The sequence below is a fragment of the Dendrobates tinctorius genome, unplaced genomic scaffold, assembly GCF_039654945.1.
Source record: "Dendrobates tinctorius isolate UK_male_01 unplaced genomic scaffold, ASM3965494v1 ptg000125l, whole genome shotgun sequence".
Lineage (NCBI taxonomy): Eukaryota > Metazoa > Chordata > Amphibia > Anura > Dendrobatidae > Dendrobates > Dendrobates tinctorius.
Genome location: NW_027361793.1, coordinates 26,833,763 through 26,860,521, shown reverse-complemented (window position 1 = coordinate 26,860,521; position 26,759 = coordinate 26,833,763).

Here is a 26,759-nt window from a genome sequence, read left to right as displayed (position 1 = left end):
ATCCTGCATGATTCTACCAAGAAATGTGATTCTTCATTCAAAACCTGATTTTTGCTATTGGGCTCTATTGAATAATGAATGTTTTGAATTTTCTTCAAAAGTAAAGTAGTTGCAAACTCATGCTTTTAGAGACTTGTTTGGGCTCATGAGAGGAGTAGAAAAACATCAAAAATTTCAGTCCTGCATGATTCTACCAAGAAATGTGTGTTCATTGAAACCGCTGGTTTTTGATAGTTTGGGCCCTATTGAATAATGAATGTTTTGAATTTTCTCCAAAAGTAAAGTAGTTGCAAACTCATCCTTTTAGAAACTTGTTTGGGCTGTTGAGAGCAGTAAAAAACCATCAAAAATTTCAATCCTGCATGATTCTACCAAGAAATGTGATTCTTCATTCAAAACGCTGGTTTTTGCTATTGGGCTATATTGAGTAATGAATGTTTTGAATTTTCTCCAAAAGTAAAGTAGTTGCAGACTCATCCTTTTAGAGACTTGTTTGGGCTAATGAGAGGAGTAGAAAAACATCAAAAATTTCAGTCCTGCACGATTCTACCAAGAAATGTGTGTTCATTCAAACCGCTGGTTTTTGATATTTTGGGCCCTATTGAATAACGAATGTTTTGAATTTTCTCCAAAAGTAAAGTAGTTGCAAACTCATCCTTTTAGAAACTTGTTTGGGCTGTTGAGAGGAGAAAAAAACATCAAAAATTTCAATCCTGCATGATTCTACCAAGAAATGTGATTCTTCATTCAAAACCTGATTTTTGCTATTGGGCTCTATTGAATAATGAATGTTTTGAATTTTCTCCAAAAGTAAAGTAGTTGCAAACTCATGCTTTTAGAGACTTGTTTGGGCTCATGAGAGGAGTAGAAAAACATCAAAAATTTCAGTCCTGCATGATTCTACCAAGAAATGTGTGTTCATTGAAACCGCTGGTTTTTGATAGTTTGGGCCCTATTGAATAATGAATGTTTTGAATTTTCTCCAAAAGTAAAGTAGTTGCAAACTCATCCTTTTAGAAACTTGTTTGGGCTGTTGAGAGGAGTAAAAAACCATCAAAAATTTCAATCCTGCATGATTCTACCAAGAAATGTGATTCTTCATTCAAAACGCTGGTTTTTGCTATTGGGCTCTATTGAATAATGAATGTTTTGAATTTTCTCCAAAAGTAAAGTAGTTGCAAACTCATCCTTTTAGAAACTTGTTTGGGCTGTTGAGAGGAGTAAAAAACCATCAAAAATTTCAATCCTGCATTATTTTACCAAGAAATGTGATTCTTCATTCAAAACCTGATTTTTGCTCTTGGGCTCTATTGAATAATGAATGTTTTGAATTTTCTTCAAAAGTAAAGTAGTTGCAAACTCATGCTTTTAGAGACTTGTTTGGGCTCATGAGAGGAGTAGAAAAACATCAAAAATTTCAGTCCTGCATGATCCCACCAAGAAATGTGTGTTTATTGAAACCACTGGTTTTTGATAGTTTGGGCCCTATTGAATAATGAATGTTTTGAATTTTCTCCAAAAATAAAGTAGTTGCAAACTCATCCTTTTAGAAACTTGTTTGGGCTGTTGAGAGGAGTAAAAAACCATCAAAAATTTCAATCCTGCATGATTCTACCAAGAAATGTGATTCTTCATTCAAAACGCAGGTTTTTGCTATTGGGCTCTATTGAATAATGAATGTTTTGAATTTTCTCCAAAAGTAAAGTAGTTGCAAACTCATCCTTTTAAAGACTTGTTTGGGCTCATGAGAGGAGTAGAAAAACATCAAAAATTTCAGTCTTGCACGATTCTACCAAGAAATGTGTGTTCATTCAAACCGCTGATTTTTGATATTTTGGGCCCTATTGAATAATGAATGTTTTGAATTTTCTCCAAAAGTAAAGTAGTTGCAAACTCATCCTTTTAGAAACTTGTTTGGGCTGTTGAGAGGAGTAAAAAACCATCAAAAATTTCAATCCTGCATGATTCTACCAAGAAATGTGATTCTTCATTCAAAACCTGATTTTTGCTATTGGGCTCTATTGAATAATGAATGTTTTGAATTTTCTCCAAAAGTAAAGTAGTTGCAAACTCATGCTTTTAGAGACTTGTTTGGGCTCATGAGAGGAGTAGAAAAACATCAAAAATTTCAGTCCTGCATGATTCTACCAAGAAATGTGTGTTCATTGAAACCGCTGGTTTTTGATAGTTTGGGCCCTATTGAATAATGAATGTTTTGAATTTTCTCCAAAAGTAAAGTAGTTGCAAACTCATCCTTTTAGAAACTTGTTTGGGCTGTTGAGAGGAGTAAAAAACCATCAAAAATTTCAATCCTGCATGATTCTACCAAGAAATGTGATTCTTCATTCAAAACGCTGGTTTTTGCTATTGGGCTCTATTGAATAATGAATGTTTTGAATTTTCTCCAAAAGTAAAGTAGTTGCAAACTCATCCTTTGAGAGACTTGTTTGGGCTAATGAGAGGAGTAGAAAAACATCAAAAATTTCAGTCCTGCACGATTCTACCAAGAAATGTGTGTTCATTCAAACCGCTGGTTTTTGATAGCTTGGGCCCTATTGAATAATGAATGTTTTGAATTTTCTCCAAAAGTAAAGTAGTTGCAAACTCATCCTTTTAGAAACTTGTTTGGGTTGTTGAGAGGAGTAAAAAAACATCAAAAATTTCAATCCTGCATGATTCTACCAAGAAATGTGATTCTTCATTCAAAACCTGATTTTTGCTATTGGGCTCTATTGAATAATGAATGTTTTGAATTTTCTCCAAAAGTAAAGTAGTTGCAAACTCATGCTTTTAGAGACTTGTTTGGGCTCATGAGAGGAGTAGAAAACCATCAGAAATTTCAGTCCTGCATGATTCTACCAAGAAATGTGTGTTCATTGAAACTGCTGGTTTTTGATAGTTTGGGCCCTATTGAATAATGAATGTTTTGAATTTTCTCCAAAAATAAAATAGTTGCAAACTCATCCTTTTAGAAACTTGTTTGGGCTGTTGAGAGGAGTAAAAAAACCATCAAAAATTTCAATCCTGCATGATTCTACCAAGAAATGTGATTCTTCATTCAAAACGCTGGTTTTTGTTATTGGGCTCTGTTGAATAATGAATGTTTTGAATTTTCTCCAAAAGTAAAGTAGTTGCAAACTCATCCTTTTAGAGACTTGTTTGGGCTCATGAGAGAAGTAGAAAAACATCAAAAATTTCAGTCCTGCACGATTCTACCAAGAAATGTGTGTTCATTCAAACCGCTGGTTTTTGATATTTTGGGCCCTATTGAATAATGAATGTTTTGAATTTTCTCCAAAAGTAAAGTAGTTGCAAACTCATCCTATTAGAAACTTGTTTGGGCTGTAGAGAGGAGTAAAAAACCATCAAAAATTTCAATCCTGCATGATTTTACCAAGAAATGTGATTCTTCATTCAAAACCTGATTTTTGCTATTGGGCTCTATTGAATAATGAATGTTTTGAATTTTCTCCAAAAGTAAAGTAGTTGCAAACTCATGCTTTTAGAGACTTGTTTGGGCTCATGAGAGGAGTAGAAAAACATCAAAAATTTCAGTCCTGCATGATCCCACCAAGAAATGTGTGTTTATTGAAACCACTGGTTTTTGATAGTTTGGGCCCTATTGAATAATGAATGTTTTGAATTTTCTCCAAAAATAAAGTAGTTGCAAACTCATCCTTTTAGAAACTTGTTTGGGATGTTGAGAGGAGTAAAAAACCATCAAAAATTTCAATCCTGCATGATTCTACCAAGAAATGTGATTCTTCATTCAAAACGCAGGTTTTTGCTATTGGGCTCTATTGAATAATGAATGTTTTGAATTTTCTCCAAAAGTAAAGTAGTTGCAAACTCATCCTTTTAGAGACTTGTTTGGGCTCATGAGAGGAGTAGAAAAACATCAAAAATTTCAGTCCTGCACGATTCTACCAAGAAATGTGTGTTCATTCAAACCGCTGGTTTTTGATATTTTGGGCCCTATTGAATAATGAATGTTTTGAATTTTCTCCAAAAGTAAAGTAGTTGCAAACTCATCCTTTTAGACACTTGTTTGGGCTGTTGAGAGGAGTAAAAAACCATCAAAAATTTCAATCCTGCATGATTCTACCAAGAAATGTGATTCTTCATTCAAAACGGTGGTTTTTGCTATTGGGCTCTATTGAATAATGAATGTTTTGAATTTTCTCCAAAATTAAAGTCGTTGCAAACTCATGCTTTTAGAGACTTGTTTGGGCTCATGAGAGGAGTAGAAAAACATCAAAAATTTCAGTCCTGCATGATTCTACCAAGAAATGTGTGTTCATTGAAACCGCTGGTTTTTGATAGTTTGGGCCCTATTGAATAATGAATGTTTTGAATTTTCTCCAAAAGTAAAGTAGTTGCAAACTCATCCTTTTAGAAACTTGTTTGGGCTGTTGAGAGCAGTAAAAAACCATCAAAAATTTCAATCCTGCATGATTCTACCAAGAAATGTGATTCTTCATTCAAAACGCTGGTTTTTGCTATTGGGTTCTATTGAATAATGAATGTTTTGAATTTTCTCCAAAAGTAAAGTAGTTGCAGACTCATCCTTTTAGAGACTTGTTTGGGCTAATGAGAGGAGTAGAAAAACATCAAAAATTTCAGTCCTGCACGATTCTACCAAGAAATGTGTGTTCATTCAAACCGCTGGTTTTTGATATTTTGGGCCCTATTGAATAACGAATGTTTTGAATTTTCTCCAAAAGTAAAGTAGTTGCAAACTCATCCTTTTAGAAACTTGTTTGGGCTGTTGAGAGGAGTAAAAAACCATCAAAAATTTCAATCCTGCATGATTCTACCAAGAAATGTGATTCTTCATTCAAAACCTGATTTTTGCTATTGGGCTCTATTGAATAATGAATGTTTTGAATTTTCTCCAAAAGTAAAGTAGTTGCAAACTCATGCTTTTAGAGACTTGTTTGGGCTCATGAGAGGAGTAGAAAAACATCAAAAATTTCAGTCCTGCATGATTCTACCAAGAAATGTGTGTTCATTGAAACCGCTGGTTTTTGATAGTTTGGGCCCTATTGAATAATGAATGTTTTGAATTTTCTCCAAAAGTAAAGTAGTTGCAAACTCATCCTTTTAGAAACTTGTTTGGGCTGTTGAGAGGAGTAAAAAACCATCAAAAATTTCAATCCTGCATGATTCTACCAAGAAATGTGATTCTTCATTCAAAACGCTGGTTTTTGCTATTGGGCTCTATTGAATAATGAATGTTTTGAATTTTCTCCAAAAGTAAAGTAGTTGCAAACTCATCCTTTTAGAAACTTGTTTGGGCTGTTGAGAGGAGTAAAAAACCATCAAAAATTTCAATCCTGCATTATTTTAACCAAGAAATGTGATTCTTCATTCAAAACCTGATTTTTGCTCTTGGGCTCTATTGAATAATGAATGTTTTGAATTTTCTCCAAAAGTAAAGTAGTTGCAAACTCATGCTTTTAGAGACTTGTTTGGGCTCATGAGAGGAGTAGAAAAACATCAAAAATTTCAGTCCTGAATGATCCCACCAAGAAATGTGTGTTTATTGAAACCACTGGTTTTTGATAGTTTGGGCCCTATTGAATAATGAATGTTTTGAATTTTCTCCAAAAATAAAGTAGTTGCAAACTCATCCTTTTAGAAACTTGTTTGGGCTGTTGAGAGGAGTAAAAAACCATCAAAAATTTCAATCCTGCATGATTCTACCAAGAAATGTGATTCTTCATTCAAAACGCAGGTTTTTGCTATTGGGCTCTATTGAATAATGAATGTTTTGAATTTTCTCCAAAAGTAAAGTAGTTGCAAACTCATCCTTTTAGAGACTTGTTTGGGCTCATGAGAGGAGTAGAAAAACATCAAAAATTTCAGTCCTGCACGATTCTACCAAGAAATGTGTGTTCATTCAAACCGCTGATTTTTGATATTTTGGGCCCTATTGAATAATGAATGTTTTGAATTTTCTAAAAAAGTAAAGTAGTTGCAAACTCATCCTTTTAGAAACTTGTTTGGGCTGTTGAGAGGAGTAAAAAACCATCAAAAATTTCAATCCTGCATGATTCTACCAAGAAATGTGATTCTTCATTCAAAACCTGATTTTTGCTATTGGGCTCTATTGAATAATGAATGTTTTGAATTTTCTCCAAAAGTAAAGTAGTTGCAAACTCATGCTTTTAGAGACTTGTTTGGGCTCATGAGAGGAGTAGAAAAACATCAAAAATTTCAGTCCTGCATGATTCTACCAAGAAATGTGTGTTCATTGAAACCGCTGGTTTTTGATAGTTTGGGCCCTATTGAATAATGAATGTTTTGAATTTTCTCCAAAAGTAAAGTAGTTGCAAACTCATCCTTTTAGAAACTTGTTTGGGCTGTTGAGAGGAGTAAAAAACCATCAAAAATTTCAATCCTGCATGATTCTACCAAGAAATGTGATTCTTCATTCAAAACGCTGGTTTTTGCTATTGGGCTCTATTGAATAATGAATGTTTTGAATTTTCTCCAAAAGTAAAGTAGTTGCAAACTCATCCTTTTAGAGACTTGTTTGGGCTAATGAGAGGAGTAGAAAAACATCAAAAATTTCAGTCCTGCACGATTCTACCAAGAAATGTGTGTTCATTCAAACCGCTGGTTTTTGATAGCTTGGGCCCTATTGAATAATGAATGTTTTGAATTTTCTCCAAAACTAAAGTAGTTGCAAACTCATCCTTTTAGAAACTTGTTTGGGTTGTTGAGAGGAGTAAAAAAACATCAAAAATTTCAATCCTGCATGATTCTACCAAGAAATGTGATTCTTCATTCAAAACCTGATTTTTGCTATTGGGCTCTATTGAATAATGAATGTTTTGAATTTTCTTCAAAAGTAAAGTAGTTGCAAACTCATGCTTTTAGAGACTTGTTTGGGCTCATGAGAGGAGTAGAAAAACATCAAAAATTTCAGTCCTGCATGATTCTACCAAGAAATGTGTGTTCATTGAAACCGCTGGTTTTTGATAGTTTGGGCCCTATTGAATAATGAATGTTTTGAATTTTCTCCAAAAGTAAAGTAGTTGCAAACTCATCCTTTTAGAAACTTGTTTGGGCTGTTGAGAGGAGTAAACAACCATCAAAAATTTCAATCCTGAATTATTCTACCAAGAAATGTGATTCTTCATTCAAAACCCTGGTTTTTGCTATTGGGCTCTATTGAATAATGAATGTTTTGAGTTTTCTCCAAAAGTAAAGTAGTTGCAAACTCATCCTTTTAGAGACTTGTTTGGGCTCATGAGAGGAGTAGAAAAACATCAAAAATTTCAGTCCTGCACGATTCTACCAAGAAATGTGTGTTCATTCAAACCGCTGGTTTTTGATATTTTGGGCCCTATTGAATAATGAATGTTTTGAATTTTCTCCAAAAGTAAAGTAGTTGCAAACTCATCCTTTTAGAAACTTGTTTGGGCTGTTGAGAGCAGTAAAAAACCATCAAAAATTTCAATCCTGCATGATTCTAACAAGAAATGTGATTCTTCATTCAAAACCTGATTTTTGCTATTGGGCTCTATTGAATAATGAATGTTTTGAATTTTCTCCAAAAGTAAAGTAGTTGCAAACTCATGCTTTTAGAGACTTGTTTGGTCTCATGAGAGGAGTAGAAAAACATCAAAAATTACAGTCCTGCATGATTCTACCAAGAAATGTGTGTTCATTGACACCGCTGGTTTTTGATAGTTTGGGCCCTATTGAATAATGAATGTTTTGAATTTTCTCCAAAAGTAAAGTAGTTGCAAACTCATCCTTTTAGAGACTTGTTTGGGCTAATGGTGAGGAGTAGAAAAACATCAAAAATTTCAGTCCTGCACGATTCTACCAAGAAATGTGTGTTCATTGAAACCGCTGGTTTTTGATAGTTTGGGCCCTATTGAAGAATGAATGTTTTGAATTTTCTCCAAAAGTAAAGTAGTTGCAAACTCATCCTTTTAGAAACTTGTTTGGGCTGTTGAGAGGAGTAAAAAACCATCAAAAATTTCAATCTTGCATGATTCTACCAAGAAATGTGATTCTTCATTCAAAAACTGATTTTTGCTATTGGGCTCTATTGAATAATGAATGTTTTGAATTTTCTCCAAAAGTAAAGTAGTTGCAAACTCATGCTTTTAGAGACTTGTTTGGGCTCATGAGAGGAGTAGAAAAACATCAAAAATTTCAGTCCTGCATGATTCTACCAAGAAATGTGTGTTCATTGAAACCGCTGGTTTTTGATAGTTTGGGCCCTATTGAATAATGAATGTTTTGAATTTTCTCCAAAAGTAAAGTAATTGCAAACTCATGCTTTTAGAGACTTGTTTGGGCTCATGAGAGTAGAAAAACATCAGAAATTTCAGTCCTGCATGATTCTACCAAGAAATGTGTGTTCATTGAAACCGCTGGTTTTTGATAGTTTGGGCCCTATTGAATAATGAATGTTTTGAATTTTCTCCAAAAATAAAATAGTTGCAAACTCATCCTTTTAGAAACTTGTTTGGGATGTTGAGAGGAGTAAAAAACCATCAAAAATTTCAATCCTGCGTGATTCTACCAAGAAATGTGATTCTTCATTCAAAACCTGATTTTTGCTATTGGGCTCTATTGAATAATGAATGTTTTGAATTTTCTCCAAAAGTAAAGTAGTTGCAAACTCATGCTTTTAGAGACTTGTTTGGGCTCATGAGAGGAGTAGAAAAACATCAAAAATTTCAGTCCTGCATGATTCTACCAAGAAATGTGTGTTCATTCAAACCGCTGGTTTTTGAAAGTTTGGGCCCTATTGAATAATGAATGTTTTAAATTTTCTCCAAAAGTAAAGTAGTTGCAAACTCATCCTTTTAGAAACTTGTTTGGGCTGTTGAGAGCAGTAAAAAACCATCAAAAATTTCAATCCTGCATTATTCTACCAAGAAATGTGATTCTTCATTCAAAACGCTGGTTTTTGCTATTGGGCTCTATTGAATAATGAATGTTTTGAATTTTCTCCAAAAGTAAAGTAGTTGCAAACTCATCCTTTTAGAGACTTGTTTGGGCTCATGAGAGGAGTAGAAAAACATCAAAAATTTCAGTACTGCACGATTCTACCAAGAAATGTGTGTTCATTCAAACCGCTGGTTTTTGATATTTTGGGCCCTATTGAATAATGAATGTTTTGAATTTTCTCCAAAAGTAAAGTAGTTGCAAACTCATCCTTTTAGACACTTGTTTGGGCTGTTGAGAGGAGTAAAAAACCATCAAAAATTTCAATCCTGCATGATTCTACCAAGAAATGTGATTCTTCATTCAAAACGCTGGTTTTTGCTATTGGGCTCTATTGAATAATGAATGTTTTGAATTTTCTCCAAAATTAAAGTAGTTGCAAACTCATGCTTTTAGAGACTTGTTTGGGCTCATGAGAGGAGTAGAAAAACATCAAAAATTTCAGTCCTGCATGATTCTACCAAGAAATGTGTGTTCATTGAAACCGCTGGTTTTTGATAGTTTGGGCCCTATTGAATAATGAATGTTTTGAATTTTCTCCAAAAGTAAAGTAGTTGCAAACTCATCCTTTTAGAAACTTGTTTGGGCTGTTGAGAGCAGTAAAAAACCATCAAAAATTTCAATCCTGAATGATTCTACCAAGAAATGTGATTCTTCATTCAAAACGTTGGTTTTTGCTATTGGGCTCTATTGAATAATGAATGTTTTGAATTTTCTCCAAAAGTAAAGTAGTTGCAAACTCATCCTTTTAGAAACTTGTTTGGGCTGTTGAGAGGAGTAAAAAAACCATCAAAAATTTCAATCCTGCATGATTCTACCAAGAAATGTGATTCTTCATTCAAAACCTGATTTTTGCTATTGGGCTCTATTGAATAATGAATGTTTTGAATTTTCTCCAAAAGTAAAGTAGTTGCAAACTCATGCTTTTAGAGACTTGTTTGGGCTCATGAGAGGAGTAGAAAAACATCAAAAATTTCAGTCCTGCATGATTCTACCAAGAAATGTGTGTTCATTGAAACCGCTGGTTTTTGATAGTTTGGGCCCTATTGAATAATGAATGTTTTGAATTTTCTCCAAAAGTAAAGTAGTTGCAAACTCATCCTTTTAGAAACTTGTTTGGGCTGTTGAGAGGAGTAAAAAACCATCAAAAATTTCAATCCTGCATGATTCTACCAAGAAATGTGATTCTTCATTCAAAACGCTGGTTTTTGCTATTGGGCTCTATTGAATAATGAATGTTTTGAATTTTCTCCAAAAGTAAAATAGTTGCAAACTCATGCTTTTAGAGACTTGTTTGGGCTCATGAGAGGAGTAGAAAAACATCAAAAATTTCAGTCCTGCATGATTCTACCAAGAAATGTGTGTTCATTGAAACTGCTGGTTTTTGCTAGTTTGGGCCCTATTGAATAATGAATGTTTTGAATTTTCTCCAAAAGTAAAGTAGTTGCAAACTCATCCTTTTAGAAACTTGTTTGGGCTGTTGAGAGGAGTAAAAAACCATCAAAAATTTCAATCCTGCATTATTTTACCAAGAAATGTGATTCTTCATTCAAAACCTGATTTTTGCTCTTGGGCTCTATTGAATAATGAATGTTTTGAATTTTCTCCAAAAGTAAAGTAGTTGCAAACTCATGCTTTTAGAGACTTGTTTGGGCTCATGAGAGGAGTAGAAAAACATCAAAAATTTCAGTCCTGCATGATCCCACCAAGAAATGTGTGTTTATTGAAACCACTGGTTTTTGATAGTTTGGGCCCTATTGAATAATGAATGTTTTGAATTTTCTCCAAAAATAAAGTAGTTGCAAACTCATCCTTTTAGAAACTTGTTTGGGCTGTTGTGAGGAGTAAAAAACCATCAAAAATTTCAATCCTGCATGATTCTACCAAGAAATGTGATTCTTCATTCAAAACGCAGGTTTTTGCTATTGGGCTCTATTGAATAATGAATGTTTTGAATTTTCTCCAAAAGTAAAGTAGTTGCAAACTCATCCTTTTAGAGACTTGTTTGGGCTCATGAGAGGAGTAGAAAAACATCAAAAATTTCAGTCCTGCACGATTCTACCAAGAAATGTGTGTTCATTCAAACCGCTGGTTTTTGATATTTTGGGCCCTATTGAATAATGAATGTTTTGAATTTTCTCCAAAAGTAAAGTAGTTGCAAACTCATCCTTTTAGAAACTTGTTTGGGCTGTTGAGAGGAGTAAAAAACCATCAAAAATTTCAATCCTGCATGATTCTACCAAGAAATGTGATTCTTCATTCAAAACCTGATTTTTGCTATTGGGCTCTATTGAATAATGAATGTTTTGAATTTTCTCCAAAAGTAAAGTAGTTGCAAACTCATCCTTTTAGAGACTTGTTTGGGCTCATGAGAGGAGTAGAAAAACATCAAAAATTTCAGTCCTGCATGATTCTACCAAGAAATGTGTGTTCATTCAAACCGCTGGTTTTTGATAGTTTGGGCCCTATTGAATAATGAATGTTTTGAATTTTCTCCAAAAGTAAAGTAGTTGCAAACTCATCCTTTTAGAAACTTGTTTGGGCTGTTGAGAGGAGTAAAAAACCATCAAAAATTTCAATCCTGCATGATTCTACCAAGAAATGTGATTCTTCATTCAAAACGCTGGTTTTTGCTATTGGGCTCTATTGAATAATGAATGTTTTGAATTTTCTCCAAAAGTAAAGTAGTTGCAAACTCATCCTTTTAGAGACTTGTTTGGGCTAATGAGAGGAGTAGAAAAACATCAAAAATTTCAGTCCTGCACGATTCTACCAAGAAATGTGAGTGTTCATTCAAACCGCTGGTTTTTGATAGTTTGGGCCCTATTGAATAATGAATGTTTTGAATTTTCTCCAAAAGTAAAGTAGTTGCAAACTCATCCTTTTAGAAAATTGTTTGGGCTGTTGAGAGGAGTAAAAAAAATCAAAAATTTCAATCCTGCATGATTCTACCAAGAAATGTGATTCTTCATTCAAAACGCTGGTTTTTGCTATTGGGCTCTATTGAATAATGAATGTTTTGAATTTTCTCCAAAAGTAAAGTAGTTGCAAACTCATCCTTTTAGAGACTTGTTTGTGCTCATGAGAGGAGTAGAAAAACATCAAAAATTTCAGTCCTGCACAATTCTACCAAGAAATGTGAGTGTTCATTCAAACCGCTGGTTTTTGATAGTTTGGGCCCTATTGAATAATGAATGTTTTGAATTTTCTCCAAAAGTAAAGTAGTTGCAAACTCATCCTTTTAGAAACTTGTTTGGGCTGTTGACAGGAGTAAAAAACCATCAAAAATTTCATTCCTGCATGATTCTACCAAGAAATGTGATTATTCATTCAAAACGCTGATTTTTGCTATTGGGTTCTATTGAATAATGAATGTTTTGAATTTTCTCCAAAAGTAAAGTAGTTGCAAGCTCATGCTTTATAGACTTGTTTGGGCTCATGAGAGGAGTAGAAAAACATCAAAAATTTCAGTACTGCATGATTCTACCAAGAAATGTGTGTTCATTCAAACCGCTGGTTTTTGATATTTTGGGCCCTATTGAATAATGAATGTTTTAAATTTTCTCCAAAAGTAAAGAAGATGCAAACTCATCCTTTTAGAAACTTGTTTGGGCTGTTGAGAGGAGTAAAAAACCATCAAAAATTTCAATCCTGCATGATTCTACCAAGAAATGTGATTCTTCATTCAAAACGCTGATTTTTGCTATTGGGTTATATTGAATAATGAATGTTTTGAATTTTCTCCAAAAGTCAAGTAGTTGCAAGCTCATGCTTTTAGAGACATGTTAGGGCTCATGAGAGGAGTAGAAAAACATCAAAAATTTCAGTCCTGCACGATTCTACCAAGAAATGTGTGTTCATTCAAACCGCTGGTTTTTGATATTTTGGGCCCTATTGAATAATGAATGTTTTGAATTTTCTCCAAAAGTAAAGTAGTTGCAAACTCATCCTTTTAGAAACTTGTTTGGGCTGTTGAGAGGAGTAAAAAACCATCAAAAATTTCAATCCTGCATATTCTACCAAGAAATGTGATTCTTCATTCAAAACGCTGGTTTTTGCTTTTGGGCTCTATTGAATAATGAATGTTTTGAATTTTCTCCAAAAGTAAAGTAGTTGCAAACTCATCCTTTTAGAGACTTGTTTGTGCTCATGAGAGGAGTGGAAAAACATCAAAAATTTCAGTCCTGCACGATTCTACCAAGAAATGTGAGTGTTCATTCAAACCGCTGGTTTTTGATAGTTTGGGCCCTATTGAGTAATGAATGTTTTGAATTTTCTCCAAAAGTAAAGTAGTTGCAAACTCCTCCTTTTAGAAACTTGTTTGGGCTGTTGAGAGGAGTAAAAAAACATCAAAATTTTCAATCCTGCACGATTCTACCAAGAAATGTGAGTGTTCATTCAAACCGCTGGTTTTTGATATTTTGGGCCCTATTGAATAATGAATGTTTTGAATTTTCTCCAAATGTAAAGTAGTTGCAAGCTATTGCTTTTAGAGACTTGTTTGGGCTCATGAGAGGAGTAGAAAAACATCAAAAATTTCAGTCCTGCATGATTCTACCAAGAAATGTGTGTTCATTCAAACTGCTGGTTTTTGATATTTTGGGCCCTATTGAATAATGAATGTTTTGAATTTTCTCCAAAAGTAAAGTAGTTGCAAACTCATGCTTTTTTGTTTAAATATTTTTATTAAAGTTTCAAGTATAGAGGGAAAGGGTGAATGGACAAAGTAAAAAGTAGAGAACTTTACTCTACGTGTTACATCACACATTAAATAAAATTGTTTAATACAAGTAGTGTACATAAGAAACAAATATAATACATCGCTTGAATGCAATCCTCTCAAAAAAGGAACCAACATTGTCATATTGAGTTTACAGTAGAGTGTTAGATAACATAAATTAAGAAAATTTCAAATTCCAAACATCCCATTTAGTGTGATATTTATGGATAGTACCATTAATAAAGGCAAATCTTTTCTCCATAGAATTATGAGTCCGTAATTTACCTAAAATATCAGCAAAAGAAGGTAAATCAGTTTTAAGCCACCAGAAAGCTATAGCGTTTTTGGTCACCAAAAAAGTATGTATCATTACAAATCGAATAACAGGATTTATTTCTTCAGTGCCCAAAGAAAGTAATGCCATTTGTGGGGTGACCTTCACTGCGTTGTCAGAGAGAGTATTTATATGATTCGTAACTTCTTTCCACAATCTCTTCAATTTAGGACAGCTCCAGAAAATGTGGTACAGGTTACCTGGTAAACCACAATTCCTCCAGCATAGAGGGGAGTATTTATTATCTATATGAGCTAACCTAATCGGAGTGTAATGCCATCTAATTAAAGTTTTAAAGAAAGACTCCTGTAAAGTCGCAGAAATAGTAGATGCATTTGAAAACTTTATGGCCTTCCCCCATTGGTCTTCATCAAATTTTATGTTAAAATCCCTTTCCCATCTTTGAATGTATACATTTTTAAAGAGTTCGGTGTCGTCATTAAGGTGGGAATATATGTTTTTAAGACTCCAAGTCGACTTAAGAGCAACATTTGCAAACATGGAGGCCACAATATCCGAATTCAAAGCTCTACTAGTCAAAAATTTCCGCAGAAGATCTTTCAGAAGTAGATAAGAGGTGAAATGTGTAGACGGGACAAGAAATTTATTTTTAATTTCATTAAAGGGTAAAAAATTTTGTCCGTCCCATAAATCCCCTACCGTATTAATTTTAAAGCTGCACCACTCCTCTGGAACTGGACATTTATATATTTTTGATAATAATTTTAATGGGAATTTTTTCAAAATGCTTTTCCTGTCGTCGCCTTTCTTTAATTTTGTGAAACTCCTCCACATAGTCAGTATAGAATTTACAACAGGATGTTGATAAGTAATGATCGAAGGAGATAGCAGATCTTTAAAGAAAAAATCTGATATTGAACTAGTCCCATAATGTTCTAGCTCAAGGTCCAACCAAGCGGGAAGTGTTTTCGTAGAAAACCACTGTTGACTCTGAAGAATAAGAGAAGCTTGAAAATAGATTTGAATATTGGGGAGTGCAAGGCCTCCATTACTCTTTTTCTTATATAAAATTTCAGTAGCAACTCTAGGTTTCTTCCCTTTCCAGATAAAAAGGTTAATTGCTTTTTGGATTTTAAATAAAAGGGAAGTGGGAATCATAAGAGGTAAATTCCTAAGTACAAAAAGAATTTTAGGTAAAATATATGTTTTTATTACCAAGGTTCTTCCCATCAGGGATAGATCGCAATTATTATAACCAGAAAGGTCTTTTAAGATTTTCTTACTGAGATGTTCCATATTCTTAGAAACAATGAGTTTCAAATCTTTAGGGAAAATTATTCCCAAGTATTCTAGTTCAAAATCTTCCCAGTAAAATTCAGATAATTCTTTAAAGGCTTCAATTTCAGAGGGACGTAAATTAAAATGTATTATTTTAGATTTTTGGGGATTTATTTTAAAATATGAGACCTTAGAGAACTCATCTAAAATGGTGATTAAAGCGTTAAGTGAATTAGCCGGATCAGTGACTGATAACATAAGGTCGTCAGCAAATAAGGTTAACTTGTGATGATAATTTTTTGTTTTAAAACCCGAAATATCAGTACATTGTCTGATCATTTCCGCCAAGGGCTCGACTGCCAAGGCAAATAAAAGGGGCGAAAGGGGGCAGCCCTGTCTTGTTCCATTAGTGATGTTGAAATTCCTAGAAAGGTGATTATTAGTATAGGTTTTAGCATTAGTATTAGAGTACAATGCAAATATAGATGTTATAAAGCGATTGTCAAAACCAAACTTTAGTAAAGTAGCTTTAAGATAATCCCAATTCACCCTATCAAAAGCTTTTTGGGCATCCAACGAGATAAATAGTGAAGGGAGATTATTAGAGCTAGCTATGTTAAACAAGTTCAAGATTCTTCTGGTACCGTCTGTTACTTGTCTTCCGGAGACAAACCCTACTTGATCATTTTTTAACATTTTTAAAGATTCTTTAATCGATCCGCTAAAATTTTTGAATATACTTTAATATCAGTGTTAATTAAAGAGATCGGACGATAATTTTTAACTTCTTCTGGGTTTCTAATGTCTTTGGGGATCAAAATGATAGTTGCCTCCGTCATTTCTTTGGGGAACGATCCAATACTAGAAGCGTGGTCAAAAAGAGATTTTAGGTGCGGGGATAAAATGTTGGAGAAAAACTTGAGATATTCGTTTGTGAACCCATCTGGGCCAGGGGATTTGTTAAGTTTAAGTTTGTCAATCGTTTTGGCAATTTCTTCTACAGTAAACGGTTGATTTAAAAGAGTTAGGTCCAAATTATCTAGTTGGGGAAGGGTCAATTTAGAAAGAAAAAGGTCAATCTCTTTTTGATTAGGAGTATGAACTAAGGGATCTTTTTTAAGATTATAGAGGGTTTCGAAATAATCCGCAAATATTTCGGTAATATCAGAGGGGTGTTGTTTCATTTCTCCTGAAGGGGATTTGATTTTAACAATCCTTCTACTTACACGAGCTTGTTTAAGTTTACTTGTCATATATTTGGTGGGTTTGTTAATTGAAGCATACAGATTATATTTTGATGCTCTAACAATGGAATCGTACTCGGAAATAATTTCGGATCTTAACGCCTATCTCAATTTCAGGATATCAAGATGGATAATATGGGATGGAGCAGACAGGGAATTTTGTTGTTTTTCTTTTGAAGCAATTTGGTTCTGGAGGTCAGCAATTTTTTGTCTTTTTTCTTTTTTGTATCTCGTGGAGAGTTGGATGAGACATCCTCTCAAGACCGCCTTGTGGGCGTTCCATAATGTAAAGGGATCAATACTATCTGAAGAGTTTTCTTTAAAATAATTATCAATAGTTTCGGTAATTATATTTCTATACTTTGGGGTACGTAGTAGGGTAGGATTAACCTTCCAAAGAAAAGTGTTTGCTACTGGAGGGCCTGATTCAAATACTGCCAGCACAGGGGCGTGGTCGGAAAAAGACTTCTCAAGAATTTCAATTTTCTTAAATGTTGTGATAGAAAAGACATTGGTTAGAAATAAGTCTATTCTGGAAGATGTCTTATATATATCTGAGTAATATGTAAATTCTCTAGAGGTGGTATTTAGACATCTGAAAATGTCATACATCTCATTTTGTTTTATCCAATTTTTCAGAGATCGGCCTGATTTAGAAGTAGCAGAAGATGATGAGTCAATTTCTCTATCGGGAACTAGATTGAAGTCCCCTATTAGCATGAGGTCACCTTTTTTAACTTCGTCAATCTTCTGCATTAATTTATTAAAAAAAGAGATCTGACCATTATTTGGGGCATATATATTCACGATTGTACAAAGGTTAAAATTTAACTTACATATGAGGATGTGAAATCTTCCCTGGGTGTCGGGATGTTCTTCAATTAATTGGAAGGGAATATTCGTATTTATAATGGTTATAACTCCCGCACTTTTTTTATTATTATTGAGGGATTTAAAAATATATGGAAAATCTTTATGCTGAAAGGTTGGATGTATATCTTTTATTAATTTGACCTCTTGTAAACAAGAGACATCCGCTTGAAGCCGTCTTATTTCTCTCCAAGTTATATAGCGCTTATGGGGACTGTTCAGTCCTTTAACATTGTGTGAAAGGATTTTAATTCTCATGATAATCTCTTTCCTTTTTTATTAGAGTAAATTATCTTATATATATTTAGGATTGCTTACTCTTATTAGCTGAATTCAATAAAATGTATATGTCTAGAAAAGGCGAATGAAACAACAAAAAGAAAAAAAAAAAAAAAAACTATAACAAACAAATAAACAAACTTAAAGAGTCCTCCTGGAGTTAATCACGGAACGTGATAATCTCCTTTTTTTGGGTACTTTAAAAAAAAAAAAAGCCAAAGTGGCGAGAACCCATGAAGCCATTGATATTTTGTCAAATGTCAAATGTAAATAATACAAAGACCAATGAGAGATATATCCCTATTCAACCAGTATCTTTGTTAGAAGGATCCTCATCTAGAAAGCGTATAAAGTCTAAAGCTTCCTTTGGAGTAAAGAAGGGGACAATTTTACCCCTATGTGACACAAGTAACTTTGTTGGAAAGCCCCATTTATATGGAATCCCCATTTCCCTGAGAGCATTAGTAGCTTGATTAAACGATTTTCTAGCTTCCATAGTTGACTTTGAGAAATCAGAGAAGAATTTTAAATGATTATTAGGGGGAGGTAGAGAGCCCTTCTCTCTAATATATCTTAGTATCATTTCTTTAGTTTCAAAAAAGTGAAAGTGAAGTATCGTATCCCTCGGCTTATCCATTGGTACATTCTTTGGGCGGGGCAGGCGGTGAATCCTATCAATTATCAATTGTAAATCAGTTAAGGACGGCAAAGCCTTTTTAAGCGTAGCTTTAGTGTAATCTGAAAGGTCTTTCTGTATCACGCTTTCAGGTATCCCCCTAATCTTGACGTTGTTCCGTCTACTCCGGTCCTCTAAGTCCGTTAACTTGGACCTCACGGATAAAAGTTCGGCTTTTAAATCTGAGTTTTGCTTTACTAACTCATCTGTTCTATTTTCAACCTTTGACAATCTTTTCTCATTCAGTTCAAATCTTTGAGAGAATTTTTCACTAATCTCCTGCATATCCTTCCTGTGAGAATCAAATCCCGTTTTAATCGACGCATTGATTGCATTGATAGATTTATGCATGAATTGATTAGCTTGATTGGTGGATTCCTGGAAGGATATGAGGAAGCCAGCAAGCAAACCCTCAGTGACTCGCCAATCAGAGTTCAACAGTGTTTTAAAGTCAAAGTCATGGGGAGTCAGAAAATCAGTAGAAGACGACTCCGGACAGCCTTTTTTAGAGAGTTGTTTAACTGGGGTACTATTTGGAGAATAGTCATCAGATGAAGTATTAGAATCTAAATCTGCTGCCTCTGTTCTCACAGTTTCACCTTCTGGAATTCTTCTCTTATGAGATTTGGATAAATCCATTTTACTTTCCTCATCCTGAAAAGAAAGTTTTGAGGCACCTTTATTATCAAAAACTTGAGAAGATGTGAAAGATAGAGTACGGGGGTCAGAAGATATAATTTTTTGATCCGAGTCCTGCTGAGTAGCCTTATTAGATAAACCGTGAGGCATGTGTCTAGATGAGATAGCTTCCTCCCTTTTTAGAGGGGATCTAGATTTAATTGGACTTAATAGATTAACAGATTCAGTGTAAATTTTCTGATTTGAAGCGCTCGTAGATTTCTGGTTTTTACTAGTAGGCAATTTAGATTTCAAATTAGATGCCATAATTAGAGTATACCGAAACAAGAGTAAAGGAAATGCGCTATACCCTTAAATGTTCCTGTATATGCCACCCCTGTTTTATTATTATTGTAATTAAGTTGAACTTTATTACAGTTTCAGCAGGGTTTGTAAATCGCAAACTAAGATAAGAATAAAGACTTAAATAGAGTAGTAATGTAACCCCTTCAATTTTGATAATTCAACAAAGCAATAGAGACGTCTTGTCCTCCGTAACGTAGGCTTATATAAAACAACAGCACCTCATACACTCCTGTCCAAACACTACCTATATAACCTCAGGTGCCTTAAATGTTATAGACAGAGAAGAGAAGAGCATACAATCAGTAGGATTCAGAATAAGACAGTATAAGCTCTATATCTTCCCGTCTAGGAATGTATAGATTAGTTATTCCCTTAAATATCTTCTTCTAATGCTTTAATATGTCATCAAAACAAGGCACAAGAGACAATCTCCATGTAAGTCTCATCTAACTCAAGGATGCACTTCAGCAATACGCAAACAGTCTTATTGATATAACAATATTCAGATACTCTCCCCTATATTACTATCCCTATTCCAATTTACAAATAATTAAGATTTCACCATCCCCAAGAGACTAACAATAAGTTCAGAGAGCAACAGATTCCATCTCACCCAACGAGTGTAATATTCTCCAAGTAGTAGGGGTCAACGATGCTCCTTCCTTCAGGTCACCGTTGGATAGTAATCAAGTGACCGCCAAAACCATAGTCAAATTTCACTAAATCTCCTCTGCTTCTTCTTGTATAAATGTAGCCGTCTCTAAGCCCCTTAGCGTGTTAAAGGGTCGAACTCGATGTGACAATCAGTCAATGACAGCCTCAGCCGAGGCACCCAATAAGGACCAGATCCACCTCCACCCTCTTTGATGACAGCTTCTTCCTTGCAGCTTTGTGCCCGCCAGCTCCCGCCGCGACACTCTCCAGCACCGCCAGCTCCTTTACTCCTCTGCAGCTGAGCGGCGGCGCTCCCCTTCTTCTCCGCACTCACCAATGCAACACTCAGTCAGTGACAGCTTCAGCCGAGGCACCCAAGAAGGACCAGAGCCACCTCTACTTTCTTTGATGACAGCCTCTTCCTTGCGGCTTCGTGCCTGCCAACTCCCGCCGCGTCGCTCTCCAGCACCGCCAGCTCCTTTACTCCTCTGCAGCTGAGCAGCGGCAAGCTGCGCAGAGCCCAGTATCCAACATCGTCGACAGCGGACCTCTATCGACTCAGGAACACCGAGGCTCCTTCAGCGTCAGATCAGGGGCTCAGCAGCCGTCACACAGGATCTCCTCCAGTTCATACCTCTGATGTAAACAATGGCGGTACCCGCGGCTAAGTACAGGGGAAACCTGTTGAGTCAACAGCGGCTCTCTCCTCACCACTCACTTCTAAAGGCTGTAATTCCTTAAGTAAACAGCGGATTTCTTCCAGGGAGGTGTCAAAATGTTCACAATAAAGATAAGAATCCAATTCCAAAGGTCTTCTGATGAATAAGAGTCTTCTTAAGCAATTATGTCGCTTTGTAGATAGGCTTCATGGGAGCTCTGAGCTCAAGTGTCCTCCTACATTGAGCTCCAGGCCACACCCCTTCCGCAAACTCATGCTTTTAGAGACTTGTTTGGGCTCATGAGAGGAGTAGAAAAACATCAAAAATTTCAGTCCTGCATGATTCTACCAAGAAATGTGTGTTCATTCAAACCGCTGGTTTTTGATATTTTGGGCCCTATTGAATAATGAATGTTTTGAATTTTCTCCAAAAGTAAAGTCGTTGCAAACTCATCCTTTTAGAAACTTGTTTGGGCTGTTGAGAGGAGTAAAAAACCATCAAAAATTTCAATCCTGCATGATTCTACCAAGAAATGTGATTCTTCATTCAAAACGCTGGTTTTTGCTATTGAGCTCTATTGAATAATGAATGTTTTGAATTTTCTCCAAAAGTAAAGTAGTTGCAAACTCATCCTTTTAGAGTCTTGGTTTGGGCTCATGAGAGTAGAAAAACATCAAAAATTTCAGTCCTGCACGATTCTACCAAGAAATGTGAGTGTTCATTCAAACCGCTGGTTTTTGATATTTTGGGCCCTATTGAATAATGAATGTTTTGAATTTTCTCCAAAAGTAAAGTAGTTGCAAACTCATCCTTTTAGAAACTTGTTTGGGCTGTTGAGAGGATTAAAAAAGAATCAAAAATTTCAATCCTGCATGATTCTACCAAGAAATGTGATTCTTCATTCAAAACGCTGATTTTTGCTATTGGGTTATATTGAATAATGAATGTTTTGAATTTTCTCCAAAAGTAAAGTAGTTGCAAGCTCATGCTTTTAGAGACTTGTTTGGGCTCATGAGAGGAGTAAAAAACCATCAAAAATTTCAATCCTGCATGATTCTACCAAGAAATGTGATTCTTCATTCAAAACCTGATTTTTGCTATTGGGCTCTATTGAATAATGAATGTTTTGAATTTTCTCCAAAAGTAAAGTAGTTGCAAACTCATGCTTTTAGAGACTTGTTTGGGCTCATGAGAGGAGTAGAAAAACATCAAAAATTTCAGTCCTGCATGATTCTACCAAGAAATATGTGTTCATTCAAACCGCTGGTTTTTGATATTTTGGGCCCTATTGAATAATGAATGTTTTGAATTTTCTGCAAAAGTAAAGTAGTTGCAAACTCATCCTTTTAGAAACTTGTTTGGGCTGTTGAGAGGAGTAAAAAACCAGCGGTTTGAATGAACACTCACATTTCTTGGTAGAATCGTGCAGGATTGAAATTTTTTATGTTTTTTTACTCCTCTCAACAGCACAAACAAGTTTCTAAAAGGATGAGTTTGCAACTACTTTACTTTTGGAGAGAATTCAAAACATTCATTATTCAATAGAGCCCAATAGCAAAAACCAGCGTTTTGAATGAAGAATCACATTTCTTGGTACAATCATGCAGGACTGAAATTTTTGATGGTTTTTACTCCTCTCAACAGCCCAAACAAGTTTCTAAAAGGATGAGTTTGCAACTACTTTACTTTTGGAGAAAATTCAAAACATTCATTATTCAATAGGGCCCAAAATATCAAAAACCAGCGGTTTGAATGAACACTCATTTCTTGGTAGAATCATGCAGGACTGAAATTTTTGATGTTTTTCTACTCCTCTCATGAGCCCAAACAAGTCTCTAAAAGCATGAGTTTGCAACTACTTTACTTTTGGAGAAAATTCAAAACATTCATTATTCAATAGAAACCAATAGCAAAAATCAGCGTTTTGAATGAAGAATCACATTTCTTGGTAGAATCATGCAGGATTGAAATTTTTGAAGGTTTTTTACTCCTGTCAACAGCCAAAAAAAAGTTTCAAAAAGGATGAGTTTGCAACTACTTTACTTTTGCAAAAAATTCAAAATATTCATTATTCAATAGGGCCCAAAATATCAAAAACCAGCGGTTTGAATGAACACACATTTCTTGGTAGAATCATGCAGGACTGAAATTTTTGATGTTTTTCTACTCCTCTCATGAGCCCAAACAAGTCTCTAAAAGCATGAGCTTGCAACTACTTTACTTTTGGAGAAAATTCAAAACATTCATTATTCAATAGAACCCAATAGCAAAAATCAGCGTTTTGAATGAAGAATCACATTTCTTGGTAGAATCATGCAGGATTGAAATTTTTGATGGTTTTTTTACTCCTCTCAACAGCCCAAACAAGTTTCAAAAAAGGATAAGTTTGCAACTACTTTACTTTTGGAGAAAATTCAAAACATTCATTATTCAATAGGGCCCAAACTATCAAAAACCAGCGGTTTGAATGAACACTCACATTTCTTGGTAGAATCATGCAGGACTGAAATTTTTGATGTTTTTCTACTCCTCTCATGAGCACAAACAAGTCTCTAAAAGAATGAGTTTGCAACTACTTTACTTTTGAAGAAAATTCAAAACATTCATTATTCAATAGAGCCCAATAGCAAAAACCAGCTTTTGAATGAAGAATCACATTTCTTGGTAGAATCATGCAGGATTGAAATTTTTGATGGTTTTTTACTCCTCTCAAGAGCCCAAACAAGTTTCTAAAAGGATGAGTTTGCAACTACTTTACTTTTCGAGAAAATTCAAAACATTCATTTTTCAATAGGGCCCAAAATATCAAAAACCAGAGGTTTGAATGAAGAATCACATTTCTTGGTAGAATCATGCAGGATTGAAATTTTTGATGGTTTTTTACTCCTCTCAACAGCCCAAACAAGTTTCTAAAATGAAGAGTTTGCAACTACTTTACTTTTGGAGAAAATTCAAAACATTCATTATTCAATAGGGCCCAAAATATCAAAAACCAGCGGTATGAATGAACACACATTTCTTGGTAGAATCATGCAGGACTGAAATTTTTGATGTTTTTCTACTCCTCTCATGAGCCCAAACAAGTCTCTAAAAGCATGAGTTTGCAACTACTTTACTTTTGGAGAAAATTCAAAACATTCATTATTCAATAGAACCCAATAGCAAAAATCAGGTTTTGAATGAAGAATCACATTTCTTGGTAGAATCATGCAGGATTGAAATTTTTGATGGTTTTTTACTCCTCTCAACAGCCCAAACAAGTTTCTAAAAGGATGAGTTTGCAACTACTTTACTTTTGGAGAAAATTCAAAACATTCATTATTCAATAGGGCCCAAACTATCAAAAACCAGCGGTTTGAATGAACACTCACATTTCTTGGTAGAATCATGCAGGACTGAAATTTTTGATGTTTTTCTACTCCTCTCATGAGCCCAAACAATTCTCTAGAAGGATGAGTTTGCAACTACTTTACTTTTGGAGAAAATTCAAAACATTCATTATTCAATAGAGCCCAATAGCAAAAACCAGCGTTTTGAATGAAGAATCACATTTCTTGGTAGAATCATGCAGGATTGAAATTTTTGAAGGTTTTTTACTCCTGTCAACAGCCAAAACAAGTTTCAAAAAGGATGAGTTTGCAACTACTTTACTTTTGGAAAAAATTCAAAATATTCATTATTCAATAGGGCCCAAAATATCAAAAACCAGCGGTTTGAATGAACACACATTTCTTGGTAGAATCATGCAGGACTGAAATTTTTGATGTTTTTCTACTCCTTTCATGAGCCCAAACAAGTCTCTAAAAGCATGAGCTTGCAACTACTTTACTTTTGGAGAAAATTCAAAACATTCATTATTCAATAGAACCCAATAGCAAAAATCAGCGTTTTGAATGAAGAATCACATTTCTTGGTAGAATCATGCAGGATTGAAATTTTTGATGGTTTTTTACTCCTCTCAACAGCCCAAACAAGTTTCTAAAAGGATGAGTTTGCAACTACTTTACTTTTGGAGAAAATTCAAAACATTCATTATTCAATAGGGCCCAAAATATCAAAAACCAGCGGTTTGAATAAACACATATTTCTTGGTAGAATCATGCAGGACTGAAATTTTTGATGTTTTTCTACTCCTCTCATGAGCCCAAACAAGTCTCTAAAAGCATGAGTTTGCAACTACTTTACTTTTGGAGAAAATTCAAAACATTCATTATTCAATAGAGCCCAATAGCAAAAATCAGGTTTTCAATGAAGAATCACATTTCTTGGTAGAATCATGCAGGATTGAAATTTTTGATGGTTTTTTACTCCTCTCAACAGCCCAAACAAGTTTCTAAAAGGATGAGTTTGCAACTACTTTACTTTTGGAGAAAATTCAAAACATTCATTATTCAATAGGGCCCAAACTATCAAAATCCAGCGGTTTGAATGAACACTCACATTTCTTGGTAGAATCGTGCAGGACTGAAATTTTTGATGTTTTTCTACTCCTCTCATGAGCCCAAACAAGTCTCTAAAAGGATGAGTTTGCAACTACTTTACTTTTGGAGAAAATTCAAAACATTCATTATTCAATAGAGCCCAATAGCAAAAATCAGGTTTTGAATGAAGAATCACATTTCTTGGTAGAATCATGCAGGATTGAAATTTTTTATGTTTTTTTACTCCTCTCAACAGCACAAACAAGTTTCTAAAAGGATGAGTTTGCAACTACTTTACTTTTGGAGAAAATTCAAAACATTCATTATTCAATAGAGCCCAATAGCAAAAACCAGCGTTTTGAATGAAGAATCACATTTCTTGGTACAATCATGCAGGACTGAAATTTTTGATGGTTTTTACTCCTCTCAACAGCCCAAACAAGTTTCTAAAAGGATGAGTTTGCAACTACTTTACTTTTGGAGAAAATTCAAAACATTCATTATTCAATAGGGCCCAAAATATCAAAAACCAGCGGTTTGAATGAACACTCATTTCTTGGTAGAATCATGCAGGACTGAAATTTTTGATGTTTTTCTACTCCTCTCATGAGCCCAAACAAGTCTCTAAAAGCATGAGTTTGCAACTACTTTACTTTTGGATAAAATTCAAAACATTCATTATTCAATAGAACCCAATAGCAAAAATCAGCGTTTTAAATGAAGAATCACATTTCTTGGTAGAATCATGCAGGATTGAAATTTTTGATGGTTTTTTTACTCCTCTCAACAGCCCAAACAAGTTTCTAAAAGGATAAGTTTGCAACTACTTTACTTTTGGAGAAAATTCAAAACATTCATTATTCAATAGGGCCCAAACTATCAAAAACCAGCGGTTTGAATGAACACTCACATTTCTTGGTCGAATCGTGCAGGACTGAAATTTTTGATGTTTTTCTACTCCTCTCATGAGCACAAACAAGTCTCTAAAAGAATGAGTTTGCAACTACTTTACTTTTGAAGAAAATTCAAAACATTCATTATTCAATAGAGCCCAATAGCAAAAACCAGCTTTTGAATGAAGAATCACATTTCTTGGTAGAATCATGCAGGATTGAAATTTTTGATGGTTTTTTACTCCTCTCAACAGCCCAAACAAGTTTCTAAAAGGATGAGTTTGCAACTACTTTACTTTTCGAGAAAATTCAAAACATTCATTATTCAATAGGGCCCAAAATATCAAAAACCAGAGGTTTGAATGAAGAATCACATTTCTTGGTAGAATCATGCAGGATTGAAATTTTTGATGGTTTTTTACTCCTCTCAACAGCCCAAACAAGTTTCTAAAATGAAGAGTTTGCAACTACTTTACTTTTGGAGAAAATTCAAAACATTCATTATTCAATAGGGCCCAAAATATCAAAAACCAGCGGTATGAATGAACACACATTTCTTGGTAGAATCATGCAGGACTGAAATTTTTGATGTTTTTCTACTCCTCTCATGAGCCCAAACAAGTCTCTAAAAGCATGAGTTTGCAACTACTTTACTTTTGGAGAAAATTCAAAACATTCATTATTCAATAGAACCCAATAGCAAAAATCAGGTTTTGAATGAAGAATCACATTTCTTGGTAGAATCATGCAGGATTGAAATTTTTGATGGTTGTTTACTCCTCTCAACAGCCCAAACAAGTTTCTAAAAGG